The 7,500-nt window shown below is 25.2% G+C and overlaps 1 protein-coding gene across 2 annotated transcripts in view; it reads right to left on the reverse strand.

Annotated features, from left to right (window-relative positions):
• The window catches only part of LOC121390582 (collagen alpha-1(III) chain-like), a 21,422-nt gene that overhangs the window by 7,501 nt on the left and 6,421 nt on the right, over positions 1-7,500 (reverse strand). The window lies entirely within an intron of this gene.

Raw genomic sequence — 7,500 nt, forward strand, 5'->3', positions numbered from 1 at the left:
GTGTTAGCAAATGGTGTTGTAAGATTGCGAAGAGACTTTACAGCTTCCTTGTCTGCCCTGGGTCAAGCTACTTGCCATACCAGGGACCGAGTTCACTAAACATCGTAAGTTTACGACTGCGACTAGCAGTTTTACCGATCATACGTTTGTACGTGTTTGGCAACTATTTCATGCAGAAAATTATATCATTACGGAAGATGGAGCATTTTAATGACAAAGGAAAATGAAATACGTGTACTTAACACTATATCTGTTGTACTATGATGGTGATAAGAATTGTGTTTTAGTCGTAGATTTACATTTACGTGCAAAACTACGCTTATGATGTTTTGTGAAATTGGGTTCCACAGATGGGACCCAGGGTGAACATGCCTGAACCTAATGGATGTGGACATGTAAAACGAGTTTGGACTGTGCAGCTTTAAAACGGATCATCCTGAGTTTGCTGCTTTGTAAGATGTTTTCAACTAATAAAATATTTTAACGACTACAATTACATATTAAATGTGCGGTTTTTATTAGTAATATAAGTGTCTGTATATTAAATATGTTTTCTTGATTAGTAATATCAGTGTCTGTATATTAAATATGTTTCTTGATTAGTAACATCAGTGTCTGTATATTAAATATGTTTCTTGATTAGTAACATCAGTGTCTGTATATTAAATATGTTTTCTTGATTAGTAATATCAGTGTCTGTATATTAAATATGTTTCTTGATTAGTAATATCAGTGTCTGTATATTAAATATGTTTCTTGATTAGTAACATCAGTGTTTGTATATTAAATATGTTTTCTTGATTAGTAATATCAGTGTCTGTATATTAAATATGTTTTATTGATTAGTAATATCAGTGTCTGTATATTAAATATGTTTTCTTGATTAGTAATATCAGTGTCTGTATATTAAATATGTTTCCTTGATGAGTAATATCAGTGTCTGTATATTAAATATGTTTGCTTCATTAGTAATGCCAGTGTCCATATATTAAATATGTTTTCTTGATAAGTAATGTCAGTGTCCGTATATTAAATATGTTTTCCTGATTAGTAATATCAGTGTCTGTATATTAAATGTTTTTTTTCTTGATTAGTAATATCAGTGTCTGTATATTAAATGTGTTTTCTTGATTTGTAATATCAGTGTCTGTATATTACATGTTTTCTTGATTAGTAATATCAGTGTCTGTATATTAAATATGTTTTCTTGATTAGTAATATCAGTGTCTGTATATTAAATATGTTTCCTTGATGAGTAATATCAGTGTCTGTATATTAAATATGTTTGCTTGATTAGTAATGCCAGTGTCCATATATTAAATATGTTTTCTTGATAAGTAATGTCAGTGTCCGTATATTAAATATGTTTTCCTGATTAGTAATATCAGTGTCTGTATATTAAATGTTTTTTTTCTTGATTAGTAATATCAGTGTCTGTATATTAAATGTGTTTTCTTGATTTGTAATATCAGTGTCTGTATATTACATGTTTTCTTGATTAGTAATATCAGTGTCTGTATATTAAATGTGTTTTCTTGATTAGTAATATCAGTGTCTGTATATTACATATTTTCTTGATTAGTAATATCAGTGTCTGTATATTACATGTTTTCTTGATTAGTAATATCAGTGTCTGTATATTAAATGAGTTTTCTTGATTAGTAATATCAGTGTCTGTATATTAAATGTGTTTTCTTGATTAGTAATATCAGTGTCTGTATATTACATGTTTTCTTGATTAGTAATATCAGTGTCTGTATATTAAATGTGTTTTCCTGATTAGTAATATCAGTGTCTGTATATTACATGTTTTCTTGATTAGTAATATCAGTGTTTGTATATTACATGTTTTCTTGATTAGTAATATCAGTGTCTGTATATTACATCTTTTCTTGATTAGTAATATCAGTGTCTGTATATTAAATATGTTTTCTTGATTAGTAATATCAGTGTATATTAAATATGTTTTCTTGATTAGTAATATCAGTGTCTGTATATTAAATATGTGTTCTTGATTTGTAATATCAGTGTCTGTATATTACATGTTTTCTTGATTAGTAATATCAGTGTCTGTATATTAAATATGTTTTCTTGATTAGTAATATCAGTGTCTGTATATTAAATATGTTTCCTTGATGAGTAATATCAGTGTCTGTATATTAAATATGTTTGCTTGATTAGTAATGCCAGTGTCCATATATTAAATATGTTTTCTTGATAAGTAATGTCAGTGTCCGTATATTAAATATGTTTTCCTGATTAGTAATATCAGTGTCTGTATATTAAATGTTTTTTTTCTTGATTAGTAATATCAGTGTCTGTATATTAAATATGTTTTCTTGATTTGTAATATCAGTGTCTGTATATTACATGTTTTCTTGATTAGTAATATCAGTGTCTGTATATTAAATGTGTTTTCTTGATTAGTAATATCAGTGTCTGTATATTACATATTTTCTTGATTAGTAATATCAGTGTCTGTATATTACATGTTTTCTTGATTAGTAATATCAGTGTCTGTATATTCAATGTGTTTCCTTGATTAGTAAGATCAGTGTCTGTATATTAAATGAGTTTTCTTGATTAGTAATATCAGTGTCTGTATATTAAATGTGTTTTCTTGATTAGTAATATCAGTGTCTGTATATTACATGTTTTCTTGATTAGTAATATCAGTGTCTGTATATTAAATGTGTTTTCCTGATTAGTAATATCAGTGTCTGTATATTACATGTTTTCTTGATTAGTAATATCAGTGTTTGTATATTACATGTTTTCTTGATTAGTTATATCAGTGCATATTAAATATCTTTTCTTGATTAGTAATATCAGTGTCTGTATATTACATGTTTTCTTGATTAGTAATATCAGTGTCTGTATATTACATCTTTTCTTGATTAGTAATATCAGTGTCTGTATATTAAATATGTTTTCTTGATTAGTAATATCAGTGTATATTAAATATGTTTTCTTGATTAGTAATATCAGTGTCTGTATATTAAATATGTGTTCTTGATTAGTAATATCAGTGTCTGTATATTAAATATGTTTGCTTGATTAGTAATGCTAGTGTCCATATATTAAATATATTTTCTTGATTAGTAATGTCAGTGTCCGTATATTAAATATCTTTTCTTGATTAGTAATATCAGTGTCTGTATATTAAATGTGTTTTTTCTTGATTAGAAATATCAGTGTCTGTATCTTAAATGTGTTTTCTTGATTAATAATATCAATGTCTGTATATTAAATATGTTTTCTTGATTAGTAATATCAGTGTCTGTATATTAAATATGTTTTCTTGATGAGTAATATCAGTGTCTGTATATTAAATATGTTTGCTTCATTAGTAATTCCAGTGTCCGTATATTAAATATGTTTTTTAATTAGTAATATCAGTGTCTGTATATTAAATGTGTTTTTTCTTGATTAGTAATATCAGCGTCTGTATATTAAATGTGTTTTCTTGATTAGTAATATCAGTATCTGGATATTACAAGTTTTGTTGATTACTAATATCAGTGTCTGTATATTACATGTTTTCTTGATTAGTAATATCAGTGTCTGTATATTAAATGTATTTTCTTGATTAGTAATATCAGTGTCTGTATATTACATGTTTTCTTGATTAGTAATAACAGTGTCTGTATATTACATGTTTTCTTGATTAGTAATATCAGTGTCTGTATATTACATGTTTTCTTGATTAGTAATATCAGTGTCTCTATATTAAATGTGTTTTCTTGATTAGTAATATCAGTGTCTGTATATTACATGTTTTCTTGATTAGTAATATCAGTGTTTGTATATTACATGTTTTCTTGATTAGTTATATCAGTGCATATTAAATATCTTTTCTTGATTAGTAATATCAGTGTCTGTATATTACATGTTTTCTTGATTAGTAATATCAGTGTCTGTATATTACATCTTTTCTTGATTAGTAATATCAGTGTCTGTATATTAAATATGTTTTCTTGATTAGTAATATCAGTGTATATTAAATATGTTTTCTTGATTAGTAATATCAGTGTCTGTATATTAAATATGTGTTCTTGATTTGTAATATCAGTGTCTGTATATTACATGTTTTCTTGATTAGTAATATCAGTGTCTGTATATTAAATATGTTTTCTTGATTAGTAATATCAGTGTCTGTATATTAAATATGTTTCCTTGATGAGTAATATCAGTGTCTGTATATTAAATATGTTTGCTTGATTAGTAATGCAAGTGTCCATATATTAAATATGTTTTCTTGATAAGTAATGTCAGTGTCCGTATATTAAATATGTTTTCCTGATTAGTAATATCAGTGTCTGTATATTAAATGTTTTTTTTCTTGATTAGTAATATCAGTGTCTGTATATTAAATGTGTTTTCTTGATTTGTAATATCAGTGTCTGTATATTACATGTTTTCTTGATTAGTAATATCAGTGTCTGTATATTAAATGTGTTTTCTTGATTAGTAATATCAGTGTCTGTATATTACATATTTTCTTGATTAGTAATATCAGTGTCTGTATATTACATGTTTTCTTGATTAGTAATATCAGTGTCTGTATATTCAATGTGTTTCCTTGATTAGTAAGATCAGTGTCTGTATATTAAATGAGTTTTCTTGATTAGTAATATCAGTGTCTGTATATTAAATGTGTTTTCTTGATTAGTAATATCAGTGTCTGTATATTACATGTTTTCTTGATTAGTAATATCAGTGTCTGTATATTAAATGTGTTTTCCTGATTAGTAATATCAGTGTCTGTATATTACATGTTTTCTTGATTAGTAATATCAGTGTTTGTATATTACATGTTTTCTTGATTAGTTATATCAGTGCATATTAAATATCTTTCTTGATTAGTAATATCAGTGTCTGTATATTACATGTTTTCTTGATTAGTAATATCAGTGTCTGTATATTACATCTTTTCTTGATTAGTAATATCAGTGTCTGTATATTAAATATGTTTTCTTGATTAGTAATATCAGTGTATATTAAATATGTTTTCTTGATTAGTAATATCAGTGTCTGTATATTAAATATGTGTTCTTGATTAGTAATATCAGTGTCTGTATATTAAATATGTTTGCTTGATTAGTAATGCTAGTGTCCATATATTAAATATATTTTCTTGATTAGTAATGTCAGTGTCCGTATATTAAATATCTTTTCTTGATTAGTAATATCAGTGTCTGTATATTAAATGTGTTTTTTCTTGATTAGAAATATCAGTGTCTGTATCTTAAATGTGTTTTCTTGATTAATAATATCAATGTCTGTATATTAAATATGTTTTCTTGATTAGTAATATCAGTGTCTGTATATTAAATATGTTTTCTTGATGAGTAATATCAGTGTCTGTATATTAAATATGTTTGCTTCATTAGTAATTCCAGTGTCCGTATATTAAATATGTTTTTTAATTAGTAATATCAGTGTCTGTATATTAAATGTGTTTTTTCTTGATTAGTAATATCAGCGTCTGTATATTAAATGTGTTTTCTTGATTAGTAATATCAGTATCTGTATATTACAAGTTTTGTTGATTAGTAATATCAGTGTCTGTATATTACATGTTTTCTTGATTAGTAATATCAGTGTCTGTATATTAAATGTATTTTCTTGATTAGTAATATCAGTGTCTGTATATTACATGTTTTCTTGATTAGTAATAACAGTGTCTGTATATTACATGTTTTCTTGATTAGTAATATCAGTGTCTGTATATTACATGTTTTCTTGATTAGTAATATCAGTGTCTCTATATTAAATGTGTTTTCTTGATTAGTAATATCAGTGTCTGTATATTACATGTTTTCTTGATTAGTAATATCACTATTAAATGTGTTTTCTTGATTAGTAATATCAGTGTCTGTATATTAAATATGTTTTCTTGATTAGTAATATCAGTGTCTGTATATTAAATATGTTTTTTCTTGATTAGTAATATCAGTGTCTGTGTATTAAATGTGTTTTTTTCTTGATTAGTAATATCAGTGTCTGTATATTAAATGTGTTTTCTTGATTAGTAATATCAATATCTGTATATTATATGTTTTCTTGATTAGTGATATCAGTGTCTGTATATTACATGTTTTCTTGATTAGTTATATCAGTGTCTGTATATTAAATATGTGTTCTTGATTAGTAATATCAGTGTCTGTATATTAAATATGTTTGCTTGATTAGTAATGCCAGTGTCCATATATTAAATATGTTTTCTTGATTAGTAATATCAGTGTCTGTATATTAAATATGTTTTCTTGATTAGTAATGTCAGTGTCCGTATATTAAATATCTTTTCTTGATTAGTAATATCAGTGTCTGCATATTAAATGTGTTTTTTCTTGATTAGTAATATCAATGTCTGTATATTAAATGTGTTTTCTTGATTAATAATGTCAGTGTCTGTATATTAAATATGTTTGTTTGATTAGTAATGCCAGTGTCCCTATATTAAATATGTTTTCTTGATTAGTAATGTTAGTGTCCGTATATTAAATATCTTTTCTTGATTAGTAATATCAGTGTCTGTATGTTAAATGTGTTTTTTCTTGATTAGTAATATCAGTGTCTGTATATTAAATGTGTTTTCTTGATTAATAATATCAATGTCTGTATATTAAATATGTTTGCTTGATTAGTAATGCCAGTGTCCCTATATTAAATATGTTTTCTTGATTAGTAATGTCAGTGTCCGTTATTAAATATCTTTTCTTGATTAGTAATATCAGTGTCTGTATATTAAATGTGTTTTTTCTTGATTAGTAATATCAGTGTCTGTATATTAAATGTGTTTTCTTGATTAATAATATCAATGTCTGTATATTAAATATGTTTGCTTGATTAGTAATATCAGTGTCTGTATATTAAATATGTTTTCTTGATTAGTAATATCAGTGTCTGTATATTAAATGTGTTTTCTTGATTCGTAATATCAGTGTCTGTATATTACATGTTTTCTTGATTAGTAATATCAGTGTCTCTGTATTAAATGTGTTTTCTTGATTAATAATATCATTGTCTGTATATTAAATATGTTTTTTCTTGATTAGTAATATCAGTGTCTGTATATTAAATGTGTTTTCTTGATTAGTAATATCACTATTAAATGTGTTTTCTTGATTAGTAATATCAGTGTCTGTATATTAAATATGTTTTCTTGATTAGTAATATCAGTGTCTGTATATTAAATATGTTTTTTCTTGATTAGTAATATCAGTGTCTGTATATTAAATGTGTTTTTTTCTTGATTAGAAATATCAGTGTCTGTATCTTAAATGTGTTTTCTTGATTAATAATATCAATGTCAGTATATTACATGTTTTCTTGATTAGTAATATCAGTGTCAGTATATTACATGTTTTCTTGATTAGTAATATCAGTGTCTGTATATTAAATATGTGTTCTTGATTAGTAATATCAGTGTCTGTATATTAAATATGTTTGCTTGATTAGTAATGTCAGTGTCCGTATATTAAATATCTTTTCGTG

This window comes from Gigantopelta aegis, chromosome 3, assembly GCF_016097555.1.
Source record: "Gigantopelta aegis isolate Gae_Host chromosome 3, Gae_host_genome, whole genome shotgun sequence".
Taxonomy (NCBI): Eukaryota; Metazoa; Mollusca; class Gastropoda; order Neomphalida; family Peltospiridae; genus Gigantopelta; species Gigantopelta aegis.